At 39.9% G+C, this 22,766-nt stretch overlaps 1 pseudogene; it reads left to right on the top strand.

Annotated features, from left to right (window-relative positions):
• The first annotated feature begins 320 nt into the window (after positions 1–320).
• LOC129505254 (CREB-regulated transcription coactivator 1-like) lies at positions 321–2,508 on the top strand (annotated as a pseudogene).
• Positions 2,509–22,766: the final 20,258 nt, after the last annotated feature.

Below are 22,766 nucleotides of genomic sequence, written 5' to 3'. Positions count from 1 at the left end.
TGAGATGAATTGCCTTAAATAGCTGTGCACATAAACAACAGATGTAGGCAGTAGATGAGCAGACAGACTTAAAGGCTTCACGAGGTGGGAAAGAAGAATCAGAGGAGAACAGAGCAGCTGAGGCCAGAGGGGGTCCCTATCCTCATGGCTACAGTCCCAGAACCCAGGAAAGCACCCCAGCTTCTCACAAACCCGTCTCTGACCCCCTAGAGGGGAAGTTCATTTATCCAACAAATAATCTGCAAAGTGCTGTGTGTCAAGCAATGAAGAAAAAAATGGGAGGTGGAGGAGGAGGAGGAGGAGGCGACGGCGGCGAGAGGATGGCGACTTGGAACAATCCGCGGAAATTCAGCGAGAAGATCGCGCTGCACCACCAGAAGCAGGCAGAGGAGACAGCGGCCTTGGAGGAGGTCAGGAAGGACCTGCTCCAGGGATCCCAGGGTGGCGCAGCGGTTTGGCGCCTGCCTTTGGCCCAGGGCGCGATCCTGGAGACCCGGGATCGAATCCCACGTCGGGCTCCCGGTGCATGGGGCCTGCTTCTCCCTCTGCCTGTGTCTCTGCCTCTCTCTCTCTCTCTCTCTCTCTGTGACTATCATAACTAAATAAAAATTAAAAAAAAAAAAAGGAAGGACCTGCTCCAGAAGGCTCAGTACCTGCAGCTGGGCCCAAGCCGAGGCCAGTACTACGGCGGGTCCCTGCCCAACGTGACCCAGATTGGGAGTGGCACCGTGGATCTGCCCTTCCAGACACCCTTCCAGTCCTCAGGCCTGGACCAGCCAAACCACGAGTAGACCGAGAGCGTGGCCGGCTTGGCTCCCCACCGCCGGCCCTGGTCAGTGGGCAAACGCGGACGGCAGGCGGACAGCTGCCCATAGGGCACTGCTACCTCTCGCCGCCCGGGACACCAGCTGCAGAAGGGCCAGTGACACCCGCCCAGCCAGAGCCCTTTACGGGCGGGTCCCAGGACGCACACCAGAAAAGAGTCTCACTATTAACAGTTCCAGGAATGGAGGAAACCACGTCAGCGACAGGTAAGAATCTTTCTAAGCAAGCATGGGACACCAAGAAGACGGGGTCCAGGCCCAAGTCCTGCGAGGTCACTGGGATCAACATCTTTCCATCCGCTGACCAGGAAAACACTACAGCCCTGATCCCCGCCACCCACAACAGGGGGCTCCCTGCCGACCTGACCACCATGCACTTCTCCTTCCCCCTCCCAACCCCACTGGACCCTGAGGAGCCACCTTCCCTGCGCTCAGCAGCCCCAGCAGCACCGCCAACCTTGCAGCCAACCTGACTCATCTGGGCATCGGCGGCGCCAGCCAGGGCATGAGCACAGCAGGCTCCTCGCCACAGCACCGCCCCGCTGGTGTCAGCCCGTTGTCCCTGAGCACGGAGGCGAGGAGGCAGCGGGCCCAGCAGGTGTCACCCACCCTCTCCCAGCTGTCACCCATCACTCAGGCTGTAGCCATGGATGCCCTGTCTCTGGAGCAGCAGCCACCGCCGCCTTCCTCACCCAGGCAGGCTCCCAGCAGCAGCCGCCCCACCACCCCCGCAGTCCCCCGGGGAGCCCGGGCCAGCCGCCAGTGGGGATGGGCATTCCCTGGGCGCCGGCTCTGCAGCAGCGCCGCGCTGGTGCCGGCTCCGCGGCTAACCAGTCTCCCACCTCACCTGTCTCCCTCCAATCAGGGCTTCTCCCCTGGGAGCTCCCCGCAACACTCCTCCACCTCGGGCGGCGTGTTTGGGGACTCGTGCTATGAGCAGCAGATAGCGGCCAGGCAGGCAATGCTCTGTCCCACCAGCTGGAGCAGTCCAGCATGACGGATAACGGAGAAAGCCATCAGCTCCAGCACCCGCACGGCCCGGGCCCGACGCTCAGCCACTCGCGGGCGCCCAGCACGGGCCTCACAGGCAGCCACGGGAGCCTGCCACACACGCAGCAGCATCGCCAACATCATCCTCACCGTGACAGGAGAGTCCCCTCCCAGCCCCTCTAAAGAACTGACCAGCCAGTGTGCTCCGACTCCGACCACCAGTTCCCCCCGATGAACTCAAGATTGACCCCCTGACAGGGTCCTGGCCGACCGGCCACCGAGGACGCCTTCCGGATGGACCGTCTGTGAGCTGCACACCCGGCACATCGCCGCCCAGCCCCCCCGCTCCATCACCCCGCCGGTCGGAGGTCCCGACGGCGTCTCCCTGAGCCCAGGGACCGCCGCGCTTGTGATTCTGAGCTTGCAATGCCGCCCAGCGCCCCCTGCCCACCCGCCCGCCCTCAGCTGTCCACCTCCCTCGGGAGGCCGCGTGTCACCCCCGCGGATCCTCCCTGCGCGTGCTCTCTCGCCCCCCACCCTGGGCCATGAGCCGCCCCCCTGTAAAATGCGGAAAGCGTGTTGGGCAGGGCCGCCGGCCTGCAGGGGATCTGTGGTCCACGACGGCGGTGGGCTGAGGTGCGTTTCCGACTGTTGTCCGGCTCTCACTGCCTTCCTTCGTTCCTGGCCCCCCTAACCGCCCGCCACCCCCAGCCCACCGTTAGGTAGCGAGCCAGCCCCACCCTGCCAAAGGGAGAAGGTGCCAGAGAGAGGGACAGACACAAAGTGAAATAAACACTATTTTGGAAAAGGGGAAAGAAAAGAAAGAAAAAGAAAGAAAGAAAGAAAGAAAGAAAGAAAGAAAGAAAGAAAGAAAGAAAGAAAGAAAGAAAGAAAGAAAGAAAAAAGAAAGAAGAAAGAAAAAAAGAAAGAAAGAAGAAAGAAAGAAAGAAAGAAAGAAAGAAAGAAAGAAAGAAAGAAAGGAAGGAAGGAAGGAAGGAAGGAAGGAAGAAGAAAGAAAGAAAGAAAGAAAGAAAGAAAGAAAGAAAGAAAGAAAGAAAATAAATGAGCACCAAAAATGAGACACCATCACAGGGACTTAGCAAAGGCAGCTGCCGAGGTGGCCTTCTTATCAGGACAAAGGGCACACAGAGGGACTGTGTGAGATGCTGGGCAGAGACAGGAGGGCTGCAGGCTCATTTCAGCAGATGGCAGCACAGATAGGAAGAGATGTCCAAGCAACAACTCCAGGAGAAGAGGAAACCCTGAACTGACTCAGAAAAGCATCAATTAACTGATTTGACCTGAATTCAACTTTCTGCCATCAGTAGATGGTCTCAAAATAGAACTGAGTCAAGTTCTTTTAAGAATGCAGAATTTGTGCCCTCAAGTGGCCTAACTGATGCAGACCTTCACCCTGCTCTGTGTCCCGTCTTCACAGAGCTAAACAATTATCAACCTAAATCTAAATCAAAGATTCTCATTGCACAAGAGAAAGGTGAGTTGTGGGAATGTCAAATGATTTTCCCAAGGTACTTTTAATGACACAGAAAGAGCCTTTCATTTAAAAAATAACTGTCTAATGCATGGTATCTGCAGGACAGTTCATACCCTCTCCAGAGCATGCCAAACATATCCTACGTTCTAATTCAGAGATGTACCTTATACCTTGCTTCTCTCAGTACTGTCAACAAGACCAAAACCTAACAACAAAGTTCACTCTTCAGATTATGGTTCGATTGTCTATCAAAGTCTGACATTTAGTAGACATTCAATAACTGTTAATAAATGAGTAAATAAATTTCATACAAAATATCTGTAACTTTTCCTCTTTTCAGACCTTTATTCCATATACACCACTGATATCTGAGTGCAAGTCTACACTACAAACTGACTAATTTCCAAATTGGCTGAGTTTTCTGCCTCACTCTGCAATATATCTGAATTCAGAGCATCCCAGTATTGGCCGAAGTCCTGTTTCTTATGTCTTCTTCACTCTTAATGGGAATATATTTGAGACAGGGAATGTCAGAAGCCCCTACTTGGGTTTATGGAACTTTGATGAGAAGAGCTTCACCAACAGCAACATCTCAGATTGTTCCTGTGTTTTGTACATAGTGGAAAGGGGCAGTGAGAAAGAACAGTCATGACTTCCAAGGTATGGCCCATGTAAAGGGTGCTGTGTACAGATGCAAGTGGATGCTGAGACCACCATTTCTTTCCTCCTCACTAACTGATGCTGTGCTGGCTTGGTCTGGATTCCCTACTGTGGGTTCCATGGTGCCCCAGCCTAGACAGTCTGGTCTGCTCTTCTCTGGAATGCCCATTTTTAAGTGATACATCTTTTCAAGTGATACATTTTTAATAGCTGCATCTTTGTTAGATGATCCCAAGAGTGACTGTACAAGGTGATGATGCACCTGAGCAGGGTGGGCAAGGTCTCATCCTGATGGGATCAGGATTAAAGCTGAAAATGGATCATCTTCCAAGAAAGCAGGATAGGTAAGAATGACAAGTGCTTTGAATTCTGTTTAGATAAGGACAGACAAGTACTTGTTCCATTTAGAAACAAGGATGTCATTGGTAAAGTAACTGAGAGCAGTTTATGTTGGGAGGAGGGCAATGGGATGTCAGGTGACAATGAGCTGAGGTCTTAGAAAGTCCTGTGAAAAAGCTACAGACCTCAAATCTCATCATTTTCTCTGTAATGCTTTCCCCAGCTTCTCCAAACCAAAGCAATATATCATTCCTGCTACCCACATGAAAAATTTTAAATTTTTCTTATAGTATTCATCACAGTTGCCTTAGATTAAAGCATGACTCATCTCTCTTTTTATATCATAAACTCTTTGAGGACACAAAGTGGCATCTCTCACACACTCTCTTATTTGCCCATACACACACACACCCTTATGCACAATAACTGCTTAGACCAGTCTTTCACATCGTAGTTTTTTAATAACTGCTAGTTGATTTGAATTGAACAATGTATTACACCTCAAAAATATTACTAATGTTTTTTAAATAAATATTCTATTCCACTGATTTATTGTCAGATTATGTGGTGATGATAACAGAAACTCTTTTCTTAATCATTTGATTTATTTCCATCTCATGTCATGTTTTCACCTCAAAATAAAACTTAAATTGAGTAAATCTGCACCAGACATTAATCATATGCTTATTAAATATACCTCTGAGGCTTGGATATGCATGACATGTCTTTTGGAGGTCAATGCTTGGGTTAGTTTTCACTTGGAATATCAAATGAATTCTAATATGCTTGGCAAATAAAGATTCTGGATATAATGTGAAGATTTATCACATGTCTCAGCTTCAAGCGATACTTATCAAGGTAGATGGGCCTCTCATAAGTACACCTCTCTTGGGTACTAATGTTCCAAGATCCACTCCTCAACTATTCAGACCATGATCTTACCAAAACACTGAAAGCCAATCAGCCTTTTGGATGCTTACCTCAACAGACAGTAGCATGTAAGCAAAATGCCAATTTACCAACTTAGAAGCTGAGTGTCCAGGACTTGGACATCCATGATACTGGACCAACACACTTTCTTCTTCACACTATAGTATAACTCAGTAGTTTTTCTGTGACTTACAGCAGAATTTCTCTTCCTCCTGAAATGAGACTGGGAGGGAGTAAGGAAACCTAGCAGCAAGCACTCCCTGAAATTGGAGTGTGCAATATCTCTGTCAGGAGACAGGGATATTGGTTTAGTGTCTGATCAGATGGTGAAGCCACTCTCCCCTGGACGTCACTGAATAAGGCATCCCTCCTCATGAAGTCTGTTCATTTATTCTTTCTGTGGATGCATTCAGACAAGTGCCGTGCAGAGAACAAACCCAACATGAGCCAAGACTACACCTTAAACTCTTGATTTTTAGAACCAGCTGTATGTTATTTTCAAATTGTGAGGCTCTTTGTTTCTTTTTGTTTCTTATATGATTTTAAAAACAAATTCATAAAAGAAAAATTATAAATTGTATGTTAATTAGCATACAATATATAAAGATATAATTTGTGATAACAACGTAAAGGGGAGGTGGATAAAGCTGTAGAGGAACAGATTTTTTTTTACTATTGACGATAAGTTAGTATCAATACAAATTATATGAGTTTAAGATATTAATTGTAATTCCCCAGAGTAACAACTGAAAAACAAAATATACAAAAAACAAAATGAGGAAGGAATCAAAATGGCATACTATAAAAACTTAATCAAGCACAAAAGTCTCTATGAAGAAATTGAGGGACAGAGAAGATATAAGACATACAGAAAACAAACCACAAAATGTCAGAATCAAGTCCTTATCAATAATTCCTTTAAGAATAAATGTTTTAGACTCTGCAGTTTGAAGAAAGATACTGGCAGAATGGATGATCCAAATATATGCCATCTATAAGAGATTTGCCTTAGACTAAAGAAGTAAAAACAGGTTGAAAGTCAAAAGACAGGGACACCTGGGTGGCTCAGTGGTTGAGCATCTGCTCAGGACATGATCTAGTCCTGGGACAAGTCCCACATTAGGCTCCCTGCGAGGACCCTGCTTCTCCCTCTGTCTATGTCTCTGCCTCTCTCTGTGTATCTCTCATGAATAAATAAATAAAATCTTTTTTCAAGTGAAAAGACAGGGGAAAAGTTTTCCATGCAAGTTGTATTATTTTTTTTAAGATTTTTTATTTGAGAGAGAGAAAGACTCCTTCCTTGCTGAGCACAGAGTTTTATGTGGAATTAGATCCCAGGACCCAGATGACCTGAGTGGAAGTCAGATGCTTAACCAATTAAGCCACCCAGGCACCCCAATACTATTTTTTACCATGCAAACAGACACCAAAAGAGACCTAGGATAGCTGTACTTGTATTAGACAAAACAGACTTTTAACTGAAAATGTGAAAAAAGGATATTATATATTGATAATTATAAATATACACACATCAAATAGTATAGCCCCAAAATATATGAAACAAACATTGACAGAATTGATAAGAGAAATAGATAGTTCTAAAATAATAGTTGAAGACTTCATATCCCCCTGTTATTATTGTATAGAACATCTAAACAGAAGGTCAATAAGAATATTGAATATTTGAACAACACTATAAACCAATGAGATGTAACAGACAGTTATAAAGCAGTCCACCCAACAACAGCAGAATAAACATTCTTTCCCAGTGCAAATGGAACATTCTCCAGGATAAACCAAATGTTAGTTCAACAAAACAAGTCTCAATAAGTTTTTTTTTAAAGATTACAATCATACAAAGTATGTTCTCCAACTACAATGGAATAAACCTAGAAATCAATGCCTTGGAAAAACTGGAAATTTCACAAATATGTAGAAATTTAACAACACACTTTTAAATAATCAATGGGTCAAAGAAGAAATAACAAAGGAAACTAGAAAATACTTAGAGCTGAATGAAACAACATAAACACGAAATTTATAAGATACAGCAAAAGCAGTGCTCAGAGGAAAAATTATAGCTAAACCATAAACATTAAACATAAACATTAAAAAGAAGAAATATCTGAGACCATAACCTACACACTAAGGCAACTAGAAAAACAGAGCAAACTAAATGCAGAACCAGAAGAAAATAGAAAATAATGAAGATGAGAATAGTAATAAGTGAAATACAGTATTGATGAAACAAGTTGTTTCCTTGAGAGGACCAACAAAATTGGCAAACCTTTAAGAAAAAAAAGAGAAGATAAAAATTACTAAAATCAGAAATTAAGGGCATTACTACCAACATCACAGCTATAAAAAGGACTAATAAAGAATACTATGAACAATGGCACACCAACAAATGGGATAACCTAGACAAAAGGGACAAATTCCCAGAAATACATAAATTACCAAAACTGACACAAGAAGAAATAAAAACTCTCAACAGACCTATAACAAGTAAAGAGGTTGAATCAGCCAAAAACTTCCCAACAAAGTATGGGACGAGATGGTTTCACTTATAAATTCTACAAAACCTTTAAAGGATAATTCTCACTAATCTTTGAACTCTAAAAAAAATAGGAAGGAACATGTCTTAATCTACTCTATGAGGCCAGTACTACCTTTATATCAAAGGCAAAGATACCACAAGAAGAGTAAACTAAAGACTAATACTCCTTATGAATATGGATGTAATTATCCACAAAAAACACTAGCAAACTAAATCCAGTACTAAATTAAAAGGATCATACATCCACTATATTAAAAGCATTATTATATTAAAAGGAACATGACTGAGATTTATCCCCAGAATGCAAGGGTGGTTCAACACATGAAAATCAATAACTGTAATATACCACATTAATGGAATGAATGAGAAGAAAACACATGATCTTCTCAATTGGTTCAGAAAAGACATTTGATTAGCCTTTCCTAATAAAAGCACTCAGAAAACTAGAACTGAAAATAACTTCTTTACCATGATAAGATCATTTAAGACAAACCCATAGTTAACATCTCACTCAATGGTAAAGACTTAAAGCTTTCCCCTAAGGTCAGGGACAAGATAAGGATATTGCCTTTCACCACTTCTATTCAACATTGTAGTAGAAGTTCTAGCCAGAGCGATGAGACAAGAAAAAGAAATAAAAGGTATTCAGATTGGAAAGAAAGAAGTAAAACCATCTCTATTCACAGATGACATAATCTTATATATAAAAAAATCCTTTAGAATACACAAAACAATTATAGCTAATAAATGAATTCAGTAAAGTTACAGACTACAAGATCAACACATGAAAATAAGTTATGTTTCTACACACATGCAGTGAACAGTCCAAAAAGAAAATTAAGAAAGTAATTGCATTTACAGTATCATCAAAAAGAAGAAAATAGCTAGGAATAAATTTAAACAAAAAGATGCAAGAGGGCAGCCTGGGTGGCTCAGCGGTTTAACCGCCTGCCTTCAGCCCAGAGTGTGATCCTGAAGTCCCAGGATTGAGTCCCACGTTGGGCTCCCTACATGGAGCCTGCTTCTCCCTCTGCCTGTGTCTCTGCCCCTTTCTCTCTCTCTCTCTTTCTCTCTCTCTCTCTCTCTTTTTCTCTATCATGAACAAATAAATAAAATCTTTTTAAAAAAGATGCAAGGCTTATACACTGAAAACTACAATACATTGCTGAAAGAAATTAAAGAAAATCTAAATAGATGGAAAGACACCCATATTCACGAGTTGAGAGAATAAATGTTGTTAAAATGGCAATACGCCCCAAAGAAGATCTGCAGATTCAATCTCTATTAAAACCCCAATGACCTTTTTTGTAGAAATGGAAAAAATGATCCTAAAATTCATATAAGATTAGAAGGAACCCAAATAACCAAAAGAATCATGAGAAAAGAATAACATTGGAGTTCTCACACTTCCCATTTTCCAAACTTACTACATACCAATAATAATCAAAACAGTGTGGAACTGACATGTGAATAAACATATAGATCAGTGGAATAGAATTGAGAGTCCAAAAATAAAACCACATATCTATGATCAATTAATTTTCAACAAGAGTACAAAGAGCAGTGTGGAAAGAAATGGTGCTGAGATAACTGGATATCCACACACCAAAGAACAAAGTTGGACTTTATCACATCATATATAAAAATTAACTCAAAATGTACCAAAGATCTAAATAGAAGAGTTAAAGCCATGACACTCTTAGGAGAAAACATCAAAGTAAATCTTCACAACCTTGGATTTGGTAATTCTTTTCTTTTTTTAAGGTATAATACCAAAAGTGCAAACAACAAATGACAAAATAGATAAACTGGACTTCACTAAAATTAAAAGTATTTTGTATCAAATAATTCTTTTTAAAAATTATCAAAGAAGACAAGTTAGGTGATACAAAAAACTGCGACACTTCATGAGGTAAGCAATCTCCTCTTGGAGAACTGCAAAATGGGGCAGAAGGCAGAGAGCTTTTATAGGATAAAGATTAAAGAACATGGGACTGCCTAGGTGATTGGTTAAGGATCTGACTCTTGGTTTTGGCTCAGGTCATGATCTTAGGATCGTAAGATTGAGCCCCATGATCTCAGGATCAGGAGATTGAGTGCAGATTGAACTAATCTGCACTCAGCTTCTCTCTCTCTTTAAAATAAATAAATAAGTCTTTTTTTAAAAAAAAATAGATTAAAGAACAAGAAAGAATAAAACAGAAAAATTCAATTGGCTGGGGCACAGAGTCAATCTTGTTTGGGGTAAGAAACAACAAGGAAATAAGTATAAAGTCCAGAGTTGGCTGGGTGTTTGAGAAATGACTGGCTGGATGTATGGAGAATTGTGCGTGGTGGAAAAAGCCAAATTCGACAGATTACATACTCTATGTTTCCATTTATACAACATTCTTGAATGCAAAATAATAGGAAGGGAGGACAGATTCATGATTACCAGCAGTTAAGAAGGGAGTGGATAGAAATGGGTGTGGCTATTAAAAGGCAACATAGGAGATTATTTTGTGATGGAAATGTTCTTGATTAATGTTAGTCTCCTGGTTTTGATATTGTACTCTTAATTTTAGAGATGTTGTTCTTGGGGAGAACTGAGGAAAAAGGACACAGGATCTCTCTATATTATTTCTTACAATAGTATATTCATTTATATCTACCTAAAAATTGAAAGTTTAATTTAAAACTGCAGCCTTCCCTAGCATGGGCTGTTGGGTTCTGACCAACGCAGCTGCTTTTCAACTTTCTCACACCTGAGCCCCACTGCACCACTTCTCATCCCCTCACTACAGGATCATTCAAAATCATCTCATCCCAAAGCTCTTTAAACTTCGCTTCATTGAGTCCCAAGAAATTTTGAAATTAGAGGAGGTTCAGCCAGCTTGGGTCATCCAGGAAAGAAGGTGTACTGAAATATCTCCACTTTAATACAGAGTAAATCCACTTTTGCCTGTGGTAAATACTGCAATTCCACTCATTTTATTTTTTTTTCTTATTTATTTATTTATTTGTTTGTTTGTTTATTTATTTATTTAATAATAAATTTATTTTTTATTGGTGTTCAATTTGCCAACATACAGAATAACACCCAGTGCTCATCCTGTCAAGTGATTCCACTCATCTTAAATAGAGATGCCCATATGATAGTATTTTCAAGTTGTTCACCTTGTAAAATCTGAGGCTTGTTTTGACTTCAAAACATCTTTGAGGTACAGCTATCCCTGATTTTCCTGCTCTCAACCGAGTAGTTGTGAAAGCTGAGTTCAAATCCCATTAGCTTGGGTAAGTCACTTAACTGTGCTCAGTCCCATTTCCTCATCTCTGAAAGGAAGGTAACCATCATATCCTCACAATAGGGCTATTCTAAGCTTTAGATGAGATGAAGCATTTACAGCATTTAGCGCAGTGCCTTCCACAAAGTAGGACTCATTGCATAAAAGCTAATTACAGAATTTCTACCTCTCAGCCACATTTTATTCTATACAACTCTAATAGAAAATTCCTTCTTTATCAAGAGCCTAAAATCTATCACTTGACAATACAGCAGGGGTTCAACTTACCCCAGTTTTTTTTATGTCTTTTCCCATAACCTACTTTTCGGTGCCGTTCACACATCACTAGATGTTCTCTGCTTTTCCTTTGTTCCTCATGAGCCTGAGCACAATGCCCTCAATATTGCTGTGCCATATTCCAGAGGCTGGCTACCTGACCTTTCTCACTGTGCAGGCTTTTCAGCATGAATGTAACTCAGAAGGCACTATAGTTGACAGCCATGTGGCCTGTTGATTCACAGTGGAAATGTTCGTGAAAGTCCCCAAGCCTGTTTCACACAACTTACTGTCAACACATATCTATCCAGTTATTGAAGCCATTAGGATTTGGGGGACTGTGAGTCTCTCTCTCTCTCTCTCTCTCTCTCTCTCTCTCTTCCTCTTTTTAGTTTTGGAAAACATTTTATTCAAGAATAACATAATTTCAAATATCTTCCAAAATAGTTTCCTAGATTGCTACAAAAGAAGGCAAATTCAATAAGAAATTTAAATCATTAAATATGTTTCACTAGTATATACATACAGAATGCCAAGCAATTAATATTTAGCCCTGGAATGCATACCATGTCTTTTGTTTTTCCTTATTAAAGAGAGGCTCAATCCAGCACTTGGTATAGGCTATATATAACAAGCCAAGTTCAGTGTTCAGGAGAGTTTGACCTTAGCTGCCTCAGTCTACAGCTGTGGTAGTTTGTCCACAGGGGTGTCAGATTTGAAGTCTGTAGAACAGATCTGGGGCTTGAGTATAGATTAGCCTGTAGGATTGTCTGATTGTAACATCAGCAACACAAGCTGGAAAACAAATTCCACTCCCCATGTTTGCCTCTCTGGCCTCATCTCACACATCTCCGTTTTCCATCTCACTCCCTAGAAATCTTGTGTTGTTTCCTTGTTTCTTCCTCACACAAACAGTGCTACTTCTTGACCCCAGGCCTCTACCCAATAATGCTCCCTCAGACAACAGTTCTCATACATTCTTCTCTCTAGTTGGCTGATGAACTCATCCTTCAACATTCAGTTTCCAGAGCCACTTTCTTTGAAAAGTCTTCCCTGAACCACCAGGCTAGGTTAGGGGCCCTCCTCTCTGTGCTCCTATTCTATCTGTTCTTACTGTAGATTATCTTTGAAGACTCTGATGAATTATACTCCTTTTCCCCTACCTGATTCTGAGAATAAGGCTAAGTGGCATCTTTATTACTAATACAACTTGCTGTTGGAGGGCACAGCAAGTAAGTTTCACAATACTCGAATCTAGGTAGACTCACCCACCATATATGGCAGTGATGGGCACCAACAGAGGCAGACTTTCTACAGGTAGCTTAAATGGGGAGGAAGCATCTGAGATCCACAGGCCACGTTTCTCCTCCCAAACTCACCATTAGCTGAATCACTCCCTCTCCTGGACAAAGTGAGTGAGGGATGTAGGCCAGGTGGGTTACACTGCCGGAGTTCTCTTTACACACAAGGGGACATCAAGAAACGGGAGGACTGTGGAGAGGTGACCCCCTCACTGAACTGTAAGCTAAAGACAGTGTACCCACTGTCTAGCATGGGATACACATAGAGCAGTTGCTCAGTAAAGACACCCTGAGCTCAATAAACCCAGATTCACCCCCTTGAGATTGGTCTCCATGCCTCAACTCAACAGATACCAACTGACCAGAATCCTGGGTGAGCCCACCACAGGGAGAGAAGCTCATTGGCCTGATGAATCCCCTCCTGGAGGGGCTTGTGTCCACTGTTTCTCTGAAAAATGTAACAAAATAAATAGACATTTATATATCATGGTGAAAATAATACTATCTGGTGACAAATATTAATCATGATTGTAGGGTCAACAAATGTCAAGGTGGGATTCTATACACATGAAAATGCCAATGGTCACTGAGATACTACTTACTTTAATCCACTCTGCTGAAAGATAAAACACCATTTAATGCAACCTCTGTAAATGTGCTCATTTTTTTTTCCATATCAAGGGAGAAATGAGATTTCCTCTTAGAGTTGGAATAAGATAAAATAGCTATGTGAAAGACAGAACTATGAGTTCGAGAGGAGCTTTTTTATATTAAAACCTAAATATGTTGAAAAAAAGAAAGATAAAACAGTATTTCCAGAAATGGGGAAAAAGTCATTTTTGGTAAATTAGATTATGTTAAATTAGCACAGAATTTTAGAATGATGAATTGATCTCAATATTTAATGATGACTTTAATGAATTTCCTTTTCAATGTTCTACATTAAAGAATGAAAAAAAAATTGCTTATTTAGGGCAAAGACCACATCCAGAGGCCATAATTATCAATGTGCTTCTCAGGCGTCTCTCCTCACTGTGCCATGATTCTGGATGTCAAGGGTCCTTCTTTTTCTCCTATTGGTAGGAACCAATTCAGGGACTTAAGCTCGGAGTCCAGCTCCCTCTGGAATGCAAATGAAGAACCCACTGTGTCAACTGTTAGAGAAAAATAAACCAGATTTCAAACATTCATTTAGAAATCTGTTGGTTTTAGGTTTTATTATTTAAGTATATGATCTAATTTGGGTTCATCTTTTTATATGGTGCAAGGTATAGAAGGAAGTTCTTTTTTTTTTGCATATGGATATTTGATTGCTTCAGTAACACTTGTTGAAAAGTCTATCCCTTCTCCACTGGATTGCCTTTGCATTTTGACACAGCAATTTTTCTATATATGGAGTCTATTTCTGTACTAACTCGAATAATGGAGATTTCTAATAACATTGATTTATATGTTTATTCCTATGCCCATACCACCCTGACTTCCTTATTCCACAGTAAGTCTTTAATTTAGGTACTTTCTGTCTCCAAATTTGTCTTCCTTTTCAAAATTATTGTGGCTGCTCTATGGCTTTGCATTTCCACATATGCTTTAGAATCAGATAATCATGAGTTTAGTCTAATTTTTTCCCAATTTAATTTATTTCACTTCTGAGCCCTGCCTTTCATATGCAGTTTCATGAAGTGCTAAGATGTTGACATGAGTGATGTCAAGGAGCTAATGAACTCTAAGGCCATGTGCCACCATCCAAGATGCTGTATACACAGTATTTATCTTTTAAGTGCCCTGTATTCAAAAATCCAAGTCATCTAGCACATATTGAGTATCTGTTCAATCTGGGTATTTTGTTTCTTTCATCTTCTCTGAAGCTGAGAATAACCATGAGCAGCTAGCATAACGCATTGCTTGCTCAAAGGTTATGCTGCAAACCTGCCTGGAGTACCTCTGTGTTGGTGCAGAGCTGGCCTCAATGACTCCCTCTAGGGGACTTCCAAGATTGGAATCAGATTTGTTGATTGGCTTTCAAGAGTAGTCCTCATGTTCCTCAAAGAGAGTCAGGCTTGCCCTCTGTGGCCATACATATCTCACCTTGTGTTCCAGAACCTACTAGAAGGTTGTAATCACCTAGCAAGTCTAAAAAACAACAACATCAAAACAAAAAAACAAAAACCCAGTTTCCTGGGCCTGAAACCAAATCTATTAAATCTGAATTTCAGGGCATAGTGTCTAGGACCCTGTTTTTAAAATTCACCAAGCCCTTTAGGAATACATGTTCTAATCACTGGAGGGAATAATTCTATCACTCTTTCTCCATCACCTACAAACTTATTTTCTTGTATTCTAATCCCTTTTTATGCCAAGACAGCAAATTTTAGACAGAATTCTATGCCCCAAATCTTTGATAATTATGGATTTAATTTTTAAATTAAAAAATAGTCATCTGGCTCCCCCATAATTTTTTTTATTTAATTACACATTGACATGACAAAGAAAAGCAATTCCTGACCCGAATCTAGATCGGTACTGAAAGGGGAAAAGTTGCAATAAAGGACATTAAGTCAACCAAAAATACTGGAATATGGACAGTAAATCAGATAAAAGTAAATGTACACTTGCCTAGTTGATCATTGTACTGTGGTTTTATAAGGAAAACATCCTTTAGGAAATACACATTTTAATATCTATGGCCAATGAGACATATATGTAACTTAGCATCAAATGGTTCAGAGAAATAAATGTGTATGTTTGCGTTTGTATTTGTGAAGAGAGACAGAGAAAAAGCACAAGTAAGTAATGATAAAGAAAATGGGATAAAATATTAGCTAAAGGTGAGTCTATCTATAAAGCTTTTTGCATTAGCTTTGCTTCTGCAACATTCTGTAAACATGAAATCATTTCCAAACAAAAATTAAAGAAAAAGTTTTTAATTATATGTTGATTTTAAACAAGCTTTTGCATTAGTCAGGCTCTTCCCTGAGTAAACTCAGAATCCCTGGGACTTTTCTGCATCATAAAGGCACTTCATGGAACCACAGATTCCTGGGCCATCTGCTGTATAAATAGAACGGTGTGAGGTTACTAAGCAACTCAAGGCACCTTTCACTGACGCTATTTAAAGACTAAGTCAGATTTTCCTTTTTAAAACCTATTTAAATACAAATCCAACTGTTTTGTGCGATTCATTTTTTTCTTATTTTCAAATCCTCTAAAATCCTTAGAGAGGATTGATTCGCACATAAGCATAACCAGCAGTATTTATCAAGCCACTACTATGTGTAGGAGGCACAGTTAGGTGCTCAGAATGGAACCTATCAATGATGCTACTGTATGTTCTATAGGAATGAGTGCAGTTTGGTGCCTCCAGATGCAACAGTCATGCCTGGAGGCAATGTGCACGTGCACACACACACACACACACACACACACACACCGGACAATGAATTTGGCAAGGAAAAGGAGAACTAGCACTTTGCTTTCATCTACTATAGAATCCTGGAAGGACCCTGGAAACTCAGAAAGCAAAGAAATCCTATGCAAAGTAATCCACAGCTAAAACCAGGAAACTGGCCAGAGGATCAGCATTTATTAAGCACTAAACATGAGCCAGGTTCCAAGCTAAACCCTCCTCCTTAGTGGGTCTCACTGAACCTTTTTAATAACCTATGAAATAGGCATCAATACACATGTGGAAACTAAGTCACAACACTTACAGGTGGTGGAGGTGGGGTTTCAACTTACTTCCTTCTCACCTCTACAGCCATGGCTTAGTTTTATTTTAAAGAGTTACCCTAAATATTTCACTAGAAATATTAAACTTCTAAAACTCAAAAGTTAAGCAGTGTCTTTCTCCTTTTCCCAAGCAAAGCAAGGACCTTAGAACACAAACTCACATCACAATCCTCGCAAACCATATTCTATCTGGGTTTTTCATTGTGTCTTGCTTTTATTTTAATCTCCCAAAGTAGGCGTCATTTGTTTAGCTTTGTTAACCTTCAAAATAAAATAGTCTGTTATTTCACAAGCAAAATATAGTTTATTCAGGAATAGCAGAGAATTGCAATTCTGGTCAAGGAAGCTACAGAGAAACCATAGACAAGTCCAACAAACAAAGGAGAGGAACATTTTATGGAGAAGAAGGGAGAGGCTGGGGAGGGTTATTCTCAAAGAAAATCCCTTAGAGAAAAGCAAGAGTTAAGGGTGATGATGGTTTCTCATTGGCTGAGTTGCTGGGTAGCAGATCCAGGGTACATCACTTCCAATTGGGACCTGTAATGATCCTTCCCTGTTGATCATTCTATTGGAGTCTGTAACAGACAATGCTTGCTATCATCAATATTAGGTGATATGATGGCCCCTGCTGGCCTCCCCCCTCTCCTCAACTCCATTTTAGTGAAGCTGCCGTTTATTCATTCTCAGTCTTAGTCAATCAAGCTCTATTTCTGGACTCTATTCTGTCTTCCTGGTTTGTCCAGTGATTTTCATGTTAGTACAACAATGACTTGGTTATTGTCTTCAACCCAAGTACTGTTAAATCCTCCAACTTGGTTCATTCTTTCAAAATTGTTTCAGTTCTTCTAGGTCCTTTACATGTACATTTTAAAATCAGCTTGTCAGAGTGCTGGGTGGCTCAGTCATTTAGGCGTCCAACTTTTGATTCCGTTCAGCTCAGGTCATGATCTCAGGGTTGTAGAATCGAGCCCCACATAGGCCGTGGAGCTTGCTTAAGATTTTCTCTCTTCCTCTCCCTCTGTCCCTCACCACCCACCCCCAAATAAATAAATAAATAAATAAATAAATAAATAAATAAATATTAGCTTGTCAATTTCTACAACAAAGCTTGATGGCATTTCTATTGTGATTGTATTGAATTTATGGATCATCTGGGGAGAATTAACATCTGAATCCCCCCATCAATGATCATGATATATCTCTTCATTAATTTGTCTTCTTTCATTTGTCTTTGCAGTGCTTTTTTGTTTCATATATAGTCTTACACATACTTTGTTGAGCTTTTAAAGTATTTTTGTGCTATTTAAAATTTCATTTTTTAGTTGGTGCTAGCATAGAGAAATGCGTTTTTATATTGACCTTGTATTCTGTGATCTTATTAGTCTCATTGACTAATTCTATGAGGTTTTATATATTTTTTCAGATTTTTTATATGATAATGATGATGTCATCTGTGAATAACTAAAATTTTACATTGTACTTTCCAACCTACATACTTTCTTTTTTCTTGCCATAGTGTGTGGACTGGAACTCTGTTACAATGTTGAATAGGACATCAGTGTTTTCTTCCTAACCTCGGGGTAAAAGAATTCAGTTTGTCATCATGTAGTATAATGTCTATAGCAAGTTTTTATAAGTATCCCTTACCAAACTGAGGAAGTTTCCATTTATGCCTGGTTTGCCAGAATTTTTCTGTGACTAGGCATTGAATTTTGTCAAATTCTTTCTTTGAAAATATTGAAGTGATATTTTTCTAATATAATGAAAATATTATTTTCATTCATGTTTCCTCTTTTAGTCTTTTAATCTATAAATTTGGTGAATTCCACTGATTGATTTTTGAATGTTAAATTCACTTTGAATTTCTGCAGTAAACCCCATTTGGATGTGATATATTATCTTTTTTATATATTGCTAAATTCAGCTGCTAAAATTTTGTTAAAACGTTTACATCCATGTATATGAAGGACGTTGGGCTATAGTTTTTTTTCTCATAATACTTTTTCTGGTTGTGGTGTCATGGTAATTCTGGCCTCTGAAAATGAGTTGGGAAGTATTTCCTCCTCTTCTTTTGTCTGAAGGAGTTGATATAGCTTGATTTTTTTTTGCTCTTATATTTTAGCATATTTCACCAGTAAAGTCACTTGGATATAAAGTTTTATGTTCTCTATTGGAATGTTTTCATCTATAAATTCAATTTCTTTAGTAGATTTAGGGCTTCTGTGGTTTTTTTATGTATTACCTGTTGAGGTTCATTGAGTTTCTTGGATCTATGGTTTCCATCAAGTGTGGAAAATGTAGTCATTGTTTTGTATTTAATAGTCCTTCTCCTTCTTGTACTTTGATTGACTATATGTTATAGTGCTTGATATTATCCCACAACTCCCTGGACGTCTTTCAGTTTTTTATCAGTGTGCTTCATTTTGCATAGTTTCTATTGCTGTACTCAGAATCCCTGTTATTGCCTTCTGAAGTGTCTAGTGTGTTGTTAATCCAATGAAGTGTGTATTCCATTTCCAATATTATTATTTTTTATCTTCAGAAGTTCCATTTGGGTCTTTCTTAATATCTTTGATTTCTTTCCTCATCACATCCCTGCTTTCATCTATATCTTGAGCATTACAGCATATTATAATAACTGTTTTAACATCCTTGTCCAATAATATTCTCATTTTATCATTTCTGAGTTTGTTTTCATTAAGTGGATTTTTCACTGGTTGTAGTTCATATTTTTTTCTGTCATTGCATGTTTTGTGAGTTTTTAAATTTGATGCTGATGTTCTGACTTATGTTGCAGTTCACTGAATTTCACTCCATTCTTTCAAAGGAAGCTGGCACACATTACTTGTTCCTAGGAAATTTTACAGTTTGCTTTTAAGCCTTGTTAGGGCAATTTGGAGCAGCCTTTAGTCTAGAGCTAATTTAGCCCTGCAACTAAGGTGTGCCACTGCTGGGGACTCTGCCTGGTTTTGCATGTATTATGAGCTCTCTTTCTCCTGCAAGAACACAGACTCTTCCCAGCCCTGTGTGAACTCTGGGAATTGTTTGGCTAACTGCTTCTCAGCCTGATGGAGAGGTACCCTGTGCCTGCACAAACCAGTATCAGCCTAAAACTTGAAGGGATTCCTCTTTAGATCTTAAGAGTTTGCTCTGTGTAAAACCCCTCCTGTTTGGCATTTTGCTCACAAATTTTATCTGCTACAGTCTCTACAAATGCTGGATCTTTCTCTTCAGCTGAGTAGAATGAGAATCTATCCACTGTGTCCTGGCAACTGCCACCAGGCAGTCAGCCAAGACCATCACAGGGTGTACCTCCTTTCTTTGTCCCAGAGATCACACTCCTGCACTAGCTTTTGTCTAATATCTGAAAAAGCTGTTTCATATATTTTGTCTGATTTTCTAGTTGTCTATGCTGGGAGAGTGGCAGCAGGACTCTCAGAGGGCCTCCATGACTCCCACATCCTTATGTTCCCCATGCCCTTGAGTGTAGATAGCACTGAATGTGGCAGAGGTGACAGACTGTGTGTAATTACATGTATGTGATTGTGTCACACAAGGTTATAATGCTCATCTCCAGAAGAAACCCTGATGGCTTTACCAAAACCAGTTGCTATATTGTACACTGGTTGGAGAGGCCACAGATCATAGAGCTGAGGATGTCTCTGGACAAATGCCAGCAAGTAATTGAAGCACTCAAGTCAGCAACATGCAAGGAACTGGACTTTTCCAAAAATCATGTGAATTTGAAAGTGCATAATTCCCCAGTTAAACTTCAGATGAGACAATTGCAGCTTTGTAAAACTCTAAAGCAGAAGGCCCAGCTAAGCCACGCCCAGATGCCTGGCCCATGGAAATTGTGTGGTAATAAATGTGTTATTTCAACCTGCTGAGTTTGTGATAATATTGTTGCACAGCAATAGGTAATTAATATAAAAGTTAATTCCCATAGCAATTAACATTTCAGAAACATAAGTAGAACTCCTACTCTGCTTTTAAGAGGGAAAGGAGTATATTTGCTTTTTTATTTCATCTAAAATAATCCAAAAGTCTATAAACATGTTTTACACAGAAAATGTAATGAATTTCATTTAAAAAAATAAGAATGAGAAACTGATTGAAAAATATCCAGATATAAAGAAGGAGTTAAGAACATATGGACTTGAATTTAAATCCTGATTTTGCAATTCTCAACAAGATACTAGCCAATAGGATCCAACAGTACATTAAGAAGATTATTCACCATGACCAAGTAGGATTTATCCCCGGGATGCAAGGCTGGTTCAACACTCGTAAAACAATCAATGTGATAGATCACATCAACATGAGAAAAAACAAGAACCATATGATCCTCTCAATAGATGCAGACAAAGCATTTGACAAAATACAGCATCCATTCCTGACCAAAACTCTTCAGAGTGTAGGGATAGAGGGAACATTCCTCAGGATCTTAAAAGCCATCTACGAAATCCCACAGCAAATATCATTCTCAATGGAGAAACACTGAGAGCCTTTCTCTAAGATCAGGAACATGACAGGGATGTCCACTCTCACCACTGCTATTCAACATAGTACTAGAAGTCCTAGCCTCAGCAATCAAACAAAAAGACATAAAAGGCATTCAAATTGGCAAAGAAGAGGTCAAACTCTCCCTCTTTGCAGATGACATGATACTCTACATAGAAACCCAAGAGACTCCACCCCAAGATTGCTAGAACTCATACAGCAATTTGGCAGTGTGGCAGGATACAAAATCAATGCCCAGAAATCAGTGGCATTTCTATACACTAACAATGAGACTGAAGAAAGAGAAATTCAGGAGTCAATCCCATTTACAATTGCACCCAAAAGCATAAGATGCCTAGGAATAAACCTAATCAAAGAGGTAAAGGATCTATACCCTAAAAACTATAGAGCACTTCTGAAAGAAATTGAGGAAGACACAAAGAGATGGAAAAATATTCCATGCTCATGGATTGGCAGAATTAATATTTTGAAAATGTCAATGTTACCCAGGGCAATTTACACGTTTAATGCAATCCCTATCAAAATACCATGGACTTTCTTCAGAGAGTTAGAACAAATTATTTTAAGATTTGTGTGGAATCAGAAAAGACCCTGAATAGGCAGGGGAATTTTAAAAAAGAAAACCATAGCTGGGGGCATCACAATGCCAGATTTCAGGTTGTACTACAAAGCTGTGGTCATCAAGACAGTGTGGTACTGGCACAAAAACAGACACATAGATCAATGGAACAGAATAGAGAACCCAGAAGTGGACCCTCAACTTTATGGTCAACTAATATTCCACAAAGCAGGAAAGAATAATCACTGGAAAAAGGACAGTCTTTTCAATAAATGGTGCTGGGAAAACTGGACATCCACATGCAGAAGAATGAAACTAGACCACTCTCTTTCACCATACACAAAGATAAATTCAAAATGAATGAAAGATCTAAATGTGAGACAAGAATCCATCAAAATCCTAGAGGAGAACACAGGAAACACCCTTTTTGAATTTGGCCACAGCAATTTCTTGCAAGATACATCCATGAAGACCAGGGAAACAAAAGCAAAAATGAATTATTGGGATTTAATCAAGACAAAAAGCTTCTGCACAGCATAAGAAGCAGTCGACAAAACTAAAAGACAACCTACAGAATGGGAGAAGATTTTTGCAAATAACATGTCAGATAAAGGGCTAGTATCCAAGATCTATAAAGAACTTATTAAACTCAACAGCAAAGAAACAAACAATCCAATCATGAAATGGGCAAAAGACATGAACAGAAATCTCACCACAAAAGACCTACACATGGCCAACATGCACATGAGAAAATGCTCTGCATCACTTGCCATCAGGGAAATACAAGTCAAACCCACAATGGGATACCACCTCACACCAGTGAGAATGGTGAAAATTAACAAGACAGGAAACAACAAATGTTGGAGAGGGTTTGGAGAAAGGGGGAACCCTCTTGCACTGTTGGTGGGAATGTGATCTGGTGCAGCCACTCTGGAAAACTGTGTGGAGGTTCCTCAAAGAGTTAAAAATAGAGCTAACCTATGACCCAGCAATTGCACCGCTGGGAATTTACCCCAAAGATACAGATGCAGTGAAAAGCCAGGACACCCGCACCCCAATGTTTATAGCAGCAATGTCCATAATAGCCAAACTGTGGAAGGAGCCTCAGCGTCCATCAAAAGATGAATGGATAAAGAAGATGTGGTTTATGTATACAATGGGATATTCCTCAGCCATCAGAAGAGACAAATACCCACCATTTGCTTTAACATGGAAGGACCTGGAGGGTATTATGCTGAGTGAAGTAAGTCAATCGGAGAAGGACAAACATTATATGGTTTCACTCATATGGGAAATATAGGAAATAGTGAAAGGAATCA

This window comes from Nyctereutes procyonoides, unplaced genomic scaffold (genome assembly GCF_905146905.1).
Source record: "Nyctereutes procyonoides isolate TBG_1078 unplaced genomic scaffold, NYPRO_anot_genome, whole genome shotgun sequence".
Taxonomy (NCBI): Eukaryota; Metazoa; Chordata; class Mammalia; order Carnivora; family Canidae; genus Nyctereutes; species Nyctereutes procyonoides.
Note: the sequence above shows the minus strand (reverse complement) of the source record. Positions and strands in the feature narration are given on the sequence as shown.